Here is a 16,476-nt window from a genome sequence, read left to right as displayed (position 1 = left end):
TAACCGAAACCTTGACATTACCAAATACTTTCAGAAGAGGCTGTCAGGTTAAATCATTTATAGTAATGTTATCCTCACTATTCATTTAAGATAGAGCAAAATGGTTATCTGCAGCCCACGAGATTACACAGCACCACTTTGTATGTAATTTAACAGAAGCATCTGCTTTTCCCTTAAATAGCAGGAGTACGTGTTACATCATTTGAGCACAAATATTTAATACCATACATATGCTCCAGAGTATTTCAATCCAACAAGCAAGAGCAGATCTGACTACACTCAAGTTTCCAAAGCTTGCTTGTGCACTATGTCAATGGCAATCCCACATACTGCCAAATAAAACAAATGTCTCATTTCTTCTCTTGTCACTCAAGGATCGTCACTCACCATTTTCAAGAAACTTACACATTTTAAAAAACTTTGCAAAATTATCATGAAAATTTAAACAACCCACATGTAACACATTCACTCGACACTTAGTATAATGCTGAACCTGATGAAAAAAGGAATTGTATATTGTACTCACTTGTGAAAAGAAAAGAAAAAATAACCTACTTCTTAGCAGTGCCTATACTAAATTAGGGAACCATCTGTAACTGAACTACCAGGACAACAGTAATATAGTGTATCTAATACCAGTCATGCTATTTCAGATACAGTGTTGTGTGTCCACACTAGCGGTTACAATTACACTGTCTTTTTATCACAGTTCCTGGCTCAGCAAACTACAAGAGATACCTTAAGGCCTTTTGGAAAGCTTAAAGGAATTGCAAGGAAAAGGAATCAAAGTCTGTAACATTCAGTTCACTACCCCATCACCAATTCTCCATCATTGCTTTGAAAACGCTTGCACTGAGTATTTCTGGTTAGAACAGCCTACAACAGGAATGCTGAACTAAGTAATCATAGCCTCAGGCTATGTCTAGATGGCAGAGTTTTTCCGGGATACCAGAGGCATCAGAAAAACTCTGCTTCGTCCAGGGAACGTGCGCCCGCTTTTTCAGAACAGTTTCCGAAAAAGCAGGCATGTTCTTTCAGCATCCCTGCATTCCTCATTTTATGAGAATAAGGGAGCTTCTGAAAGAAGAGGTTTCTCCAACATTTGGCCCTGTGTAGACAGGCCAAATGTTGGAAAAGCCCCTTAAAAAAAAAACCCACCACCCACAAGCGGAAAAAAACGGCAGTGTAGTCATAGCCTCAGATACAATAGCTTATCCATGCAGCTACGCATAGGCTCCTGCCAGCCCCTTTGCCTCCTCACTCCTACGTGTACATGGTTTCATATGTGTTCAACAAGTAAGATAATTGCTACATTCATGACTAACATGGTCATTCAGGGGAGTGCTCTCAACTGTCAGCTCAGGCAACCAGAAATTTCATCTCTACTCAGCAGTGCTCAACTGGTAAAAGTTATCCTCCGGTATCACACAGAGCTGACTGCTACAGTGGTTCTGAACATGCTGCACTGGGACAAATTCCGTCAACTGCTGATCTTGGTACCTAGCACCTTCACAAGGGAAAAGTCTTGAGACTGCTTTTCTAAATTAATCTCTCTCCGCAACCAGCAAGAGGAGAGCAGTCATCTTCACCTCTGTTTAAAGACAAGTCCTATAAAAATAAATGCCACTTCAGACTTTGTGGTCTCCATCTTCTGTGCTACCCAGAAACATCTTGGGCTTTTTTGGACGTGCATACTGAAGGTTCAGTCTAATGGGTCATGAAAGGGAAACATTTTTTGTCCTGAACTGGACCTACTATTGTTTTTACTACAACTTCCTTACAAAGGACCCTCAATCCTTTCTCTCAGTGATGCTAGCATACCCACATTTGCCACTGTCTGGCAACTGGTCAAGATCTAAACTGTAATGAACAAATTCAGCTGTCCCAGTATCTCCTCATCTTCCTACGTTGCCAATGATGCCCACATATGAGCCTCAGGACAGCAGGTAGCACACATGGCCTTTTCTGGGATATGATACCAACAGAATCAGAGTCATCTGGCTATATGAAAACAGCACGTGACTGAGCACCAGAGTGTCTACAGTTCCATTTGTACAGGTATGTATCTTCTCTTTGCAGCACAGACAGAAGACCAAAAAAGTTAAGTAAGCAGTGGCAAGTGCATTGTTGAATAGTAAGGAAACAATTCTGTGCACAGCTATGGCATCACTAATTTCTACCCACATGAATGAAGCACTAGTGTAAAGTGGTATGGCAGAGTAGCACTGAATAGTTAGCTTAGATCAAAGCAAAAAGGTAGCTAAAAACACTTGACACATTTACATGGATGCAAGGCATGCTTTCACAAGCAGGCTTAGAGGGCACCAACTAGGCAGCTAGCAAGCCAAATATCTTTAACACAGATAGGGCGCGGCGTGAGTAGAGTTTGCAAGGTTACTTTGCAGCATTTAGACTCGTCTTCAGTTAGCCACATTCTTCATATCTTCACATTTTTTACACTCTACTTTGGAGCCATTGTAGCCAGACAGGAACCCCCACATGTAACATCCATCTTGCTTGCCCCTCCCTGAGATGCCTGGAGCACAGAGGGCACACACAGAGCAGTAAAATCAGTATAGTCTTTGAAGCCTCGACAGGAGGCCCGGATATGCTAGCTCACAGTGACCCTAGATCGCTGTAAACAGAGATACGCCAATTGTTGACCTCGAGGCTGTGAGATCTGCCTTGGCTGACACCTATATTGATACGATCACACACTTGTCCATGGGGAGGGGGGAGGAATCTCCCGCCCAGTAAAGAATGTCCAGTACTTACAATTTAGTATCTCTCTTGCAAGTATAAATTAAGTTGAAACTCCCTTGTAAGAACTGGCGTCACAAAGACTGACCAACACAATTTGGCATCTTACACAAGAAAGAGGATACGGGCCCCTATGATTATAAAGATGGGTCCAGCAGCACACTCACTCTGAGTGTCAATCTACCATCTATCTGCTGGTCCGGTTAGGTGACTGGCCTCCCGAGGCTCCACGGGGACATCCAGCTCGTATTCGTCTTTCCTAGGAATTGAGGGACCGGCCTTGGCCTGATACGCTGGAGTTGAGAGGCACAAAAGGGGATAAAAATTGTACCTGGATGTGTCCTTTGTCTTAAGTGTACACATAGACTTAGAGCTCTTTAAAGATTAAGCTGTCACTTGGTACCATTATTTCTATTTTCTATCTTTATTTTCTGTGTAACCATTTTTAAGATCTATATTTGCTAGCAGTTAAGAAATAGAGCAATAGACATTGTAACCATATGATTTATAAGCTTCTTTAATAAACCTGTAACTGTTTAAGCTTTAACCTGACTCCTTCAGTTGCTGTAACAGAACCAAGCACAATTTAAAAGCACTTCATCCAGTCATAGAGAGCAGACACAGGCGGAGCTGAGCGTTTGGATCGTGTTGCCTCCAGAGGACAGATCCATGGGGCACCTCTCAGCTTCCCTATGCTGCCCGCTGCAAAGGGATCATGTGTCCTAGCAGTTAACGTCTGAGGTGTAATAAGCTCTCCCTGTAAACTCTGGGGCATCTGTCAGCCTGTTGGCTGCCCGCCACGAAGGGACCCCGGTCCTAGCAGTCAAAGACATGGATGTAAAACTTTTGGGGTGCCTGTCGGCTTTCCCTAGGCCAGCTGCTGCGATGGAACCTTGAGTTCCAACAGTTGAAGACTCGGGTGTATAACACACACAGACACACACACACTCACACACACACACACACACTGCCCTGACCATCGGCTGACAGCCATTAACATTTTAATATAACACTGAGGTTATGGTTAAAGATGCTATTGTGTAAATCCAGCATCTTATTACTCAATATGCCTGCTTTGTGTCTCTTTTATTATCACTTTGGTTTCCTGAAAAGTTATTGTTGTTATTTGCACTTCAGAGAGACTACAGCTACAGAAGATCAAAGTAGATGTAATCAAAATCAGATATACTGTCTGCTTGTCACCCAAACTGGCAGCTATGTTTCAACTGCAGAAACAACATCACTGGCAATGATGCACAAAGCAGAAAGAACGTGGACTGATTTTTTCAAAGATCAAGTTAAACTTGAGGTGCTGGCTATTGGAAATTTCTCCTCACAATCTCAGCAACTATAACCTCAAGGTCATTGAGCAGTGATGAACATGTTCAAAATGTTCAAAAGCTTCAGGGGGTAGCCAAGTTAGTTTGTACAGGATAAACTTTAAAAACAACAAATAGCCTGGTAGCACTTTAAAGACTAACAAAACACGTAGATGGTGTCAATGAGCTTTTGTGGGCACAGCCCATTTCTTTAGATGTCAGGAGGAGTGTTGCTATCCTGTAAGTGCTTGTGTCTGTCTGTGGAATCTCTGAGCAAATCTGGTTATATCTTAGGGTATGGCTGTATACAGTAAATTGAGAAATGTATCTGGGATGGAAGCTGGAGGCATGAAGGTAAGTGTAGCAGTCGGTAGGTTTCTGGTATACGGTGTTGGAAATTTGTCCATAATTGAATTGTATTGTAGTGTCAAGGAAGTGGATTTCTCATGTGAACTGGTCCAGGCTGCAGTTGATGGTGGGGTAGAAGTTATTGAAATCTTTGTGAAATTCTTCAAGAGTCTCTTTTCCGTGCTTTCATAACATGAAGATGTCATTGATGTAGCATAAGTAGAGTAATGGTGGCAAGAGCTGAAAAACATTGCTCAAGGTCTGCCATAAAGATATAGCCAGATAATCCTGTTATAAGTGTGCCAATGCTTGAGATGAGTCGTCCAGGATTTCCAGGTTTGTGTATACAGGCAGTCCCTGGGTTACGTACAAGATAGGGACTGTAGGTTTGTTCTTAAGTTGAATTTGTATGCAAGTCGGAACTGGTACATATTGTAGGGGAAACTCTAGCCAAACATTTCTCCAGAGCTCAGTTTTATTCTCCCACACCTCACTTCCCTCAGTCCTTTATTCTCAAGCTGAGGTGTCTGCTGAGAAAAACTGCTCCGCGTCTCCCTGGTCTGCTGGGGGAGGGGAGGCGCTAGCATTGCATCTCCCTGGTCTGCTGGGGGAAGCAGCTAGTGCGGGGTTGCCTCACCCCGTTTGTAAGTAAGGATCCAATGTAAGTCGGATCCATGTAACCCGGGGACTGCCTGTATTGAGTAGCAGATAGAAAGCTGGTCAGGGATTAAGGGGGGAGGGTTAGCATAAATTTGTTCCTGAGCAGCATCAGGGAGCTTCATGAGCAGTCATGTCAGGGGTTTTTTGGGGGGGGGGGGTATTCTTTAGTGGGATCACAGGAGAGGCTTGTAGAATCTGGTGTTGGTGAGTTGTCTGGTCGCCTCCTGTTCATCATCTGTTCTGTTCATGATGAATACAGCACCCCCTTTGTCAGCCTCTTTGATTATGATGTTAGGATTGTTTTTGAGGTTGTGTATAGCATTGCATTCCGCATGGCTCAGGTTATATGTTATTGTTTGCTGACAATGTCAGCTCAAGCATGTTCGTGGAAGCAGTTGATGTAGAAATCAAGGCTCTCATAGCGATGGTTAGTAAGGGTCCAAAAAGAAGCCTTCCTCTTGTAGTATCAGCGGGGGTGAGCAGCAAGGTCAGTGCGTTGTACATCCGTGTGTTGGAAATATTCCCTCAGGAGGAGGCAGCGAAAATAGGATTCCAGATCTCCACAAAACTAAATCATATTCATACAGGTAGTGGGGCAGAAGGAGAGTCCTCGAGATCAGCAAAGGAATCTGTCCTGGCTGAGAAAGTGGTTAGAATAGGTTGACAATGTTGCTAGGTGAGTTGAAAGTATCTGGAGGGAGATCCTGAGGCATATAGCAGTTTGGCTAGTTTATTGTCCTTTTTCTTTTGAAGGGAGATAAAGTGGTCCTTGTAGGTGGTTTGTTGAATTGTAGTAAAGACTGGAAAAGATTAAGTGTATGTGGAGGCTTGATTTTTTAGGATAGTTTCTAATGTTGCGCGCTCCTTTTTGCTTTTTTTCCTGTTTGTTGTATAGGATTCTGATACAGTGATTACGGAGTTTTTTTGAAAGTGTGGGGCATAATCTCTGGCTGTAGTCCATGGGATACGTAGATTGTAGTAGAGTTTTCACCATTAAACCCTTTCACCATCTGTTTGGATCTGTGCGAGTTTCTTTGTGTAGTTGATGGATTTCCACTCCATACAGCTGAATGCAGTGCCTTGCATGTTCAAAAGCTTCAGAGGGGTGGCCGAGTTATTTTTTAAGTTTATCCTGTACAGACTAACAAATAGTCTAGTAGCACCTTAAAGACTAACAAAACATGTAGATGGTATCATGAGCTTTCATGATCAGCCTCTTGTAATTATTTAGTCTTTAAGGTGCTACTAGACTATTTGTTGTTTAAGTCTTTCCTGTTACAGACTAACTTGGGTATCCCTTTGAAGCTCATCTACTCACTATCTTTTTTTTCCTTCCCCCCCGCCCTCCCCACTTATTCTTGGAGCTGGACTTCCACCACTCCGGTCATCTGAAGAAGTGGGCTATGCCAACGAAAGCTTATGATACTATCTACATGTTTTGTTAGTCTTTAAGGTGCTACTATACTATTTGTTGGTTTTTTAAGTTTTTCTTCTTAAAACAATTACCCATAAGTTTAAAAAAAGATATCTGCACAAAACATAAAAGCATCTTGTGAGTCCAGAGCCAAATAACAATGAAGGCTGTACTTACCATAGTTATGTTCTTCTTGTCAACCGAGCCCTTGCACAATTCAGACTATAGACATCGATAAGCTAGTTATCTAAATTGACGCACTTCTGAAAATAGCGCCAACTCATTTTTTTTTAAATCACAAGCCTTATAAACTGTATTAATGTATCAATCTACCAAGGCTTGCTTTGCATATAGCCATATTCATATTCTGTCAGTTTGTAGAAAATATTGACTTTCAGCAAACAAGAAATGCAGAAAGTTGTATATTTTCCCCACTTGTTCCTAAGTTTGTTCATTAAATTTGATAGTGATGTAAAGAAGTCACAAAGGTAAAAGGCCATGAAATAAAATAAAAACACTATATGCATATCTTTGTTTACTAATAACTCAGCCCTCACCATGCAAGTACAGCTGCTATACTTTATTTTTTTAACCCTGATTTTAATTGGTGCATGCAACAGTTTTGTTTAGCATTCATGACAGGTTTTTAAATTAGAAAGGGAACAAACTCCCTATACAGAATCTGTCACCTTTACTCAACATAAAGGTTAAAGAGGAGCTAGTCAGTGGTAGGAAGCAAACATTTATTAAAATCTGAAAGAAAGATTAGACTAACCAGACTACGATTACTTTTTTCTCTCTCCTTTGAAACAAACAAACAAAAAAAGTAATCTATGAGCTGCTTCTTATTTTAATAAATTCAACCATTATGAGCAATGGAAACAAAGTTCAAATCCATGAAATAGTAACACCAATATTATCCAGTGAATAATAATGCTGATGGTTGGATACTATGCCACAAAACACAGTTACTGAGCACCTATGCTTCTGATGTGGGTAAAAAGCGTCAATGACAATACACGTGACACTGTTGACATACTGCTCACTAAGTACTTATATAATGAAGTCCTTCGGTTGTAAAGCCTTTGAGATAGGAACCATGTCTTATTTGTTTGTAAAGCATCAAGCACACTTATGGTATTATACAAATAATATTATAGCAAGTATCTAAAACCATGAAAACAAAAGCAATGTGTTAAAACTCTGGTAGGAAGGAGGATACTCTTCAGTTGTGAAGGACTTGACTGAAATGATTAACCTGTGAACAAAATCAGAATTTCATAAAGAAAGCGCGGTAGCCGTAGTATGGGTAGAGGAAGAGTCTTCAGCTGAATTTCCATTAGCTGCAGTTTTATTTCTGATGGAGACATGTTTGGAATGCTGGACAATGTAAGTAAGTTTGACTGTTCAAAAAAATCAATAACATCAAGCTGACACTGAGGAACAAAAAAATGTTACCTTAATGGGGAAAAAAGTTTAGGGAAAGGAAAAAAGGCCAGAAGGCATCTTCTATATAATACAAGCTTTTGCAAACTCTAAATTTGAAAGAAAGGAAGTCAACTACCAATACATGTTTTTCATGTGATAATCAAATTACCTAATGTAAAATGCCTCAAATAAAACACACTTACAATGGATTATGTCAGCTCTTCAATTAGGAATAAATTCATGGTAATTCAGAAAGCCTCTTTTAATTGTGTTCTTTGTGGCAACTCCTTCTCCCTTGACACTCATCACTATCCCACCTTATACTATCAGTCCCCCAATGGCAAACCTGAGAAATCAATCTGCTAATGTATAATTTGTAAAGCTCCTCTGACTAACAAATGGATAATTGATTCTTTCACAAATGCTGCATCCCCATGGATATGAAGTGGAATGAATAAGAAACATAAGACTGGATTTCACTTGAATTCTGTGAGACATGCAATATCTACAAGCGAGAATCTAAACATTTTAATAGTTGTCTGTGACTTTATGCCTTTTAGCTATGGTTAGTGAGCAAGCAATACACACATTATGGGTGTGAAAAGCAATCTAGCGTTCGATCATACTTATAGTACAGTAAAATGAGCTTTAAGAGGCTCTCATTGATAATACACCAGAGATAAGCATCATTTCTATTTGGTCTTTAAAAACAGCTTCAGTCTTTTCTTAAGCCATTAACAAAAACAGAACTTAACCCAAGGTTCAGTACTATGTAAACACTTCCAGAAGAAAAGGTATTCATAGCTCTTTCTACAATGCATGGTGATTACCATTTCTGGATCCAATCATCAACTACAACAAGGGTGGACAATAATTTTTGGCCAGGAGCCACTTCAAAAATTTAGGTCCAGAAGGGGCAGGGCCTAAAACGGAAGGGGCGGGGCCAGGATGCTTCCCCACCCACAGACCAGGATTGGTCTCTGGGTGGGGCAGACCCTTTGCCTCCCCTTCCCACTAAGCACCCATGCCCCTGTCAGGAAGAGAAGAGGCTTTGCATGCTCCCCCACCCCAAGGCCAATTAGGGCCCGAGGGCGTGGGAAGTGTGTGAACTTTCCTCCGCCCTGCCAGGAGCACATATAACTTTGAAGTCTTGTGCGTTCCTGGCAGGGCAAGAGGAGACTTCTCTTGCTCCTCCGCACTCAAGCCCAGATTGACCAGGGGGCGGGAGGAGTATGCAAAGTTTCCTCTGCCCTGCCAGGAGCACGCAGCACTTTTACTGATCAGGTTATAAAACTGTACCAAAGCAAGAGGACTGGTTACTTTCAGAAGAAACACCAAAAACAATAAAAGTTTTAGCACTCACCTCTTTAAAAAAATGAAGTCACTGGAAAGCAAGGAATATTTTGCTTCAGTAGAGTTACCCATGGAGAATTCTAGCTGGAGCCTGAAAAGCCAAGCATCTCCTGTGAACTATTGAGTGCCCTCAAACCTAACCACCTTCAGTAGGACCTGAGGATGTTCTGCACCTCACAGGAACAGATGGAAATCAGAGTTACTTTTAGTTTAGCTAGCTTAGATTTTCCAAGTTTTAATGATGTTTGAACTGGGTATAAGAGGGGGTACAAAGATCTCCAAGATCTTCGATAAGAAAAAAAAAAAGTTTTGAGACCCAGAAAAGAAATAAACAAAATCTCTAATGTAACCATTAAAATGAAGGAAGATAGGTTTAAAGAAAAACATCCAAGTCATTTTCTAAAGCCAAACTGTAGATTAGAATCCTGCTACAATGCCCAGTCAATGGATCAGGCAATGGCAGTTCTAATATACAGGAATGAGGTCTTGCTCTTACCTGAAAGGCAAATAAAAATTCTCCTGAAGTACTTCAAAATAAATATCCAGGCATTGGGGCAATCCAACTTGAAAGCTCCTGTGTATATTTTCAGATAGACATTTGCACAAACTGAGCATTAAAAAGGAAACGTGAAAACAAATGTCAAGCTTCCTGCTTCTGGAGTTCATAGGAATTGTACATTGTTTGGTTGCCAGAGGGCCAATTCTGGAGTTTCCTTTGTTTTCAGTCATACCTGAAAAAACACACACCGTATCTGGCAGAGAGATTCTAAGCGATGATCAGCCTACATTTCTCATTCTCAGCAGGCTCCTAAGCTGCATTTGCAAACCAAAGAGGTGATGAAGAATAAGAGAACACTCACATGAGAAGAAACTCTGAATCATAAAACGCACTGTAGCCTACTGTATGTGGCATATCATAGGCAGTATCTTAACAGTGACAGGGAAAATTAAATGTAAAGCTGAATTGATCCCAAACAATTTCTCCAGTACATTTACATATAAAGAGGTTCTATTTCAATATCAGGTATAGTAAGGAAAGGATCTTCACTATGCTTTATTTAGCATGGACAAAGTGCAAAAACTCCATTTCTCTCTCCCCCCAGTCCTCTCTCCACTCCACATATGTATCATCTATCTTTCTATCTTCAGAACTCCAGTGTCACACAATGCCTCTTACTTTTCATAATCTATATCAACTGGTCTGTAGTTTCAAGACAAAGAATTGCATTTCTTAGTACTGAAATGTGAAGATACAGAATTCCAAACTGTGCTCTCCTCTATTTCCCTATGGAACACAGGAGTGGGTAGAGGGGCGCGGACTTAGCCTTCTCCAGGGTGCCATAGTCAAAGACCAACTGAAAAGTAACTACTGTTGCTATACAAGTCATGTTTGGGGCACTAACACCCAAAACCAATTTGAATTGTTTGAGTTTAGCATTCGAGCAGGAGTAGAATAAAAAACAACCATACGCCCTGTCATGTCACGTCTTTTTTAAATAAGTCAGTCATCTTCCAGAAGGGAAACTGTATTAGACGTACAAAGTTCATGAACAACAATACCTAACCATCATGGGAATTAAATTTTAGTTTATCCTTCATGTTTTGTTCATCGTGTTATGCCATTTTTTTTATTCATAGAAGAACAACTTTTTTTGTAGCCCCATCATTAGTATTACCTTATACTGTACAGCAAGCACTGCTCTGCAGGAAGGATTCAGTTGATTTTTACTTTCTAATTAGAAAAAAATTTTATAATGCAAATAATATTTTACTAATGCCAGCACTCTGAATAATTCTGTCAAGGAAACAGTTATTATTTTGGTGTATATGCACACAGAACTTTGCCTTGTCTAGGCAGGAAAATGGCTGTCTCTAGTATACGGTGCAGTTTAACAAAAGGAAAACAGTTTGGGGAATCAGCAATACACTAGGATCTTAAGAATCAATCCTAGCCAATCCTTCCTATGCTTTTAAAGTTTGTCAGGATTTAGAAAATACACAATTACGTAATAAGTATTCTCTCTGCAAATCCTAACACCACTGAATTCTTACTCTAGGAATGCTGTAGCTGTACCATTCCAATGGCCCAGTAGTCCAGCAGCACATAGATGGAGCTCAGCCAGGGAAGTTTGAACAGGAGCAGGGAGAGGAGATGGTCACTCATTAATAAACAACTTCTTTTTAAATGTAAGAATTAGCTGGTAAAAGGGAGTTATGCTGGGAAGTGGTGGTCTCAAATATTAACACAGGAAAGATGTACATCAATCTATCAGCGTCTTATTTTGGGGAACCGAAATTATTAAAAAGCATAAGAAAGAGTAAAAAGTTATTTTTTACCTTAAAATAATAGCTTGTTATTTGTCAATGTACTTTAAATAAAAATATTTCAAAAAGCTAGACTACTACCCTTTGGAAATACTTTTCCTTCTAAAAACAAAACACAAAGAAAAGGCAAAATAAAGTATTGAAAAAATTACAAATATTCTTATAAATTAGTAACTTTTAGAATTCCAAACTTAATTTTATCCTATTATTGAAAAATGTATTTGGCAGTTGGTCTCTGGAATAACTGCCTATCATTTTAATAATTAAAGGTAAGTACAGTATTTTCAAAGCATCACAGGATGTGGCATAAACCCAGGGAACATATGCAGCGAACCTATAGGGTGACAAAAAAAAAAAAAAAATAGTACAGTAAAACACCATTAGTCCGGCCTCCAATGCTCTGGGACTCCTGATGGTCCGGCACCATCAGGAACCCGGAAGTGCTGGAGCAGCCGGACAGGCTTCCCCCATTCAGCTGCTGCTGAAACTGACCAGCAGCTGAATCGGGGAAGCCGGGAGCAGAGCAGCTGGGGTGCTGCCGGGTTGGTCTCGTAGCGCTGCCCCTCGGGGCTGCGGGACCAACCCGGCAGCACCCCAGCTGCTCTTGGGGACGCCTGGGGCAGAGCAGCTGGAGCGCTGCCGGGTTGGTCCCGCAGCGCCGCCCCTAGGCATTGTGGGACCAACCGGGCAGCACCCCAGCTGCTTTGCCCCAGGCGTCGGGATTCAGCTGCTGCTGAAACTGACCAGCAGCGTCAGTTTCACCAGCAGGCTGAATCCCGACGCCTGGGGCAGAGCAGCTGGGGTGCTGCCGTGTTGGTCTCATAGCGCCGCCCCTCGGCGCTGCGGGACCAACCCGGCAGGACCCCAGCTGCTCTGCCCCAAGGGTCCCCAAGTCAGCCGCTGCTGAAACAGATCAGCGGCTGATTCCAGGAAGCCCCGGGCAGAGCAGCTCTGCCCCGGGCTTCCTGGAATCAGCCGCTGATCTGTTTCAGCAGCGGCTGAATCGGGGACCCCCTGGGGCAGAGCAGCTGGGGTCCTGCCGGGTTGGTCCCGCAGCGCCGTCCTTTGGCGCTGCGGGACCAACCCGTCAGCACTCCAGCTGCTTTGCCCCAGGCGTCCCCAAGAGCAGCTGGGGTGCTGCCGGGTTGGTCCCGCAGCCCCGAGGGGCAGCGCTATGGGACCAACCGGGCAATACCCCAGCTGCTCTGTCCCAGGCATCCCCAAGAGCAGCTGGAGTGCTGCTGGGTTGGTGCCGTAGCGCCGCCCCTTGGCACTGCGGGACCAACCCGGCAGCACCCCAGCTGCTCTATTGCAGGCATCCCCGATTCAGCTGCTGCTGAAACTGACCAGCAGCAGCTGAATCAGGGACACCTGGGGTAGAGCCGGACTACCGTAAGGGGGGGCTATTAGGGGTCTGGGGTGGCATCCCCTCCCACCCCACTCCAGACCCCTCATAGCCTCCCCTTCTGATAGTCCGGCATATATGATAATCCGGCACCCCTTGGGTCCTAAAGGTGCCGGATTATTGGAAGTTTACTGTACTAACAAATAGGTCTGATGGTTATTGTGCTTTGCATATGACTTGTCACTGTTGTTTTTGTTCTAAGGAAAGGAACAATCAAAGAGGTTGAAAAGAAAATAGGTCATTTACTTAGTAGAACAGTAGGAAAGTCTCCTATTGGATTTAACATTTTCTATGTGCATTGCGAGCACATGGGGGGGAGGAGGAGGAAGAGTTTCCTTCTAATTTTTTAACAAACCTTTATTAAAGATAGCATTTCTAATCTATTTATAATGTAGCATTCTCTCATAATATCAGAATTAACTGTATTTCTGAGGTAGTCCTTACCTATGAAACTGGATTTAATTTTTCACCAACACCACCCAGAGCTCCCCTATACTGCTAAGCAGACAGCCAAATTCAATAAAAGCTGAGTGGGAGCTGTCAACTTATTAAGACGTGGCATTAGCAAGTTCCCCTGTCAGTCCTATTAAACCCCACTGAGCTGCATGGTATGCAGATATAATACAGAGCACCTCAGACTGGACCGAAAAATAGCTATGCAGCCAACACAACAAACAGATCCAGTTTAAAAAACAAAAAAAGTGAGAGTCATGACTTTGTAAGATTAGAGCTCTAGAAAAGTGACACAGTGTCAGAAGAAGGGAGAGATAACGTATGTTTGAGCAGTAACCAAATGATAGACCTTTGGCTTCAAATTATAACGGACATAAAACTGTGGTTCTGACTCTTTTTTACATTGTGGACCACAACTTAAATCAGACAGACTCTCAAGGAACAGTTCCTTTGCCAATTCTAATTTAAAACCTTGCCTAGAGCAACTATCTCCACATGCTCTGAGTCCTGTCCTGATTGGTGCTTCAATCAATCAATCATGGATGAAAAAAGGAAAGCCTCTCTGATGCCAATGTTGCAACTTTTTTAGCATTGGTAAAGTTTACCTCCTTTTCTTGTGCATAAGATTTTTACATCTATAATAAATCCTTCCCATGGACTAATCACCCCCGTGTTAGTATAATCTCTTTGCTTCTCCTACTGCCAACATTAACTCCAAAAGTACAAGCGAATTGACATGAAGATGATATGCAGAATGCCCATAAATATTCTTTTGTTTTTAACTTCACTGGTCAAAAGAGTATCTTCAAATGCTAGAATAGTCTAATGGCAGGTAAATGTTTTGACTTATCTAGCCAAGACCCACCTTCTACCTAGTAATGTGAAAAGGGCAGGGGGAGAGTCATAACTTAGGCCCACTGCAGAATTCTTCTAGGGCAGAACTATCCGGAAGAATCATCACTTGAACATCAAGAAGTTTCAACTGCTCGCCAGATCACTGAAAATACTCTAGTTCACCAATAATATAATGTTCACATCTGGGCCAAGGATCATCTTTTAGTTCTGTATTTGTACAACACAGGAGTTTCTCAAACATCCTTGCACTGCAACCTACTTATGACAACAAACATTATCACATATTCCCAGAAGGAGGGACCGAAGCCAGAGTCCACCTGAGCTCCACTGCCCCGAGTGAGGTGTGTGTGGGAGGGAAGCCTAAGATGTTGGCAGGGAACCTGTAACCAGAGCCCTAGTGTCCATGGCTGAAGCCCTTGTGCTTCAGCCCTAAGCGGTAGAGTTTGAGGTTCAGGGCTGGGTCCCAGCTAGCCTACCACCAGCACTGGTGACTGCAGGAACATGGGGTTATAACCCACCAAGGGTCATGACCCACAATTGATAATGGGTTTTTGTCTGGAGAAGACTAAAGCAGGGGGGGGGCATGATATCTATTTTCAAGCACATAAAAGTTTATGGGGGGGGGGGGGAGAAGGTTCTCCTTACCTTTGAGGCTAGAACACGAAGCTTTGGGCTTAAATTGTAGCCAGGGTGGTTTAGGTTGGACACTAGGAAAAACTACCTGACTGTCAAGGTAGTAAAGCACTGGAATAAACTGCCCAAGGAGGTTGTAGAACTGCTATTATTGGAGATTTTTAATAGCATGTTAGACCATCCCTATGGTCTAGATAATATTTCTTTCTGACATGAGTGCAGGGAACTAAACTTGATGACCTCTCAAAATCCCTTCCAGTCCTACAATTTTATGATTATACAATCAAATGTTAAAAAGTTATCTTTCTTTGAGAAGAATGCTGCATCAAGTCTCTTAAAAGACATTAGCAGGGTACTATTTCATCCTTAGCAATTGCATCTAGAATACAACAAATGCCACTGCTTCACTGATGAAGCTGGGTTCTCTGTTGATAGGAAGTATTTTCAAAGCAGTGTCTAGACCAATGGTTCTCAACCGTGGGCCATATGGCTCCCCGGGGCCACACCCTACCTCTAGGGGGGCCACATGGAAAAAACGGAACATTAGGTAAATTGTGTACCTTTTTTCCAACTAACAGCGTCTATGAGGAGGGCCACAAAAGGTAAACAAGGCTCAGAAGGGGGCCATGAGCAAAAAAAGGTTGAGAAACAGTGGTAGACAACTAAAGCCTCAGGTCATCCTCCAAAGCCTTGTGAGCATTCATTCACAACTTACTGAGGCATCAGGTGTGTTGGAAGGACATTTGACTTACCTTAAAGCAAACAGGACAACCAGCTATTGGCCAGGAGATACTTAAATTTTAGGAGGACTAAGCACAACTACTCACTAATTTAAACAAATCACCTTTGAATCGTCTGGCTATGCTGAAAGGAGAGGAGACATTGGACATGGGTTTAACCAGCACAGGCTGACCTTGAAAACCTGTCATTCCTGGGTGATGAGTCAGCCACCACACTGGGCTCCTTTCCAGCAGTTTTACTTCTCCTCCTCCTCCTCCAAACCATCAAGAATCACTCTCTTCTTCCCCCCAGCAAGCCAAATAAACCCCCATCTTAAGATTCAGCATGGTGATTTTCAATATTGCAAGAGACAACCTGCTGACTATTCTGTTCTGCCACACTGATTAAAGAAAAAAAATATTTTACGTAATCTCTGTAAAACATTTTTTTTAAAAAAACACCCAGCCTGGAAGTGATGTAAAACATGCATTTTAAAAATTCTACAACAAAAGGGGTGACTCTTAAATATTTCATACTTTAAAAAAAAAAATTCTTCCAGTCTTGATGGCCTCAGAAATGTTACACGCTAAAAAGATTTCAATTTCTTCCTACCAAAGGGCTGCCTGAAAACATTATTTAAATTTGTTTTCTGCACTCATGCATCACCTTTGAAACATCAAATATTAAAAACCAACCCTACTTATAAAATGGCTCTCAGAGGGGGAAATATAAGCTAAGCACAGGACTCCACTGGTATAAGCCAAGACTAGTTACCGTATTTGTTTTAGACATGATGTTTATTA

At 42.0% G+C, this 16,476-nt stretch overlaps 1 protein-coding gene across 3 annotated transcripts in view; it reads right to left on the bottom strand.

The window, feature by feature from the left end:
* VPS41 (VPS41 subunit of HOPS complex) overlaps positions 1-16,476 on the bottom strand; it is a 151,899-nt gene that overhangs the window by 96,614 nt on the left and 38,809 nt on the right. The window lies entirely within an intron of this gene.

This window comes from Pelodiscus sinensis, chromosome 2 (genome assembly GCF_049634645.1).
Source record: "Pelodiscus sinensis isolate JC-2024 chromosome 2, ASM4963464v1, whole genome shotgun sequence".
Classification (NCBI taxonomy): Eukaryota; Metazoa; Chordata; order Testudines; family Trionychidae; genus Pelodiscus; species Pelodiscus sinensis.
The sequence above is the reverse complement of the archived record's forward strand: the minus strand, read 5'-3'. Positions and strand labels throughout refer to the sequence as shown.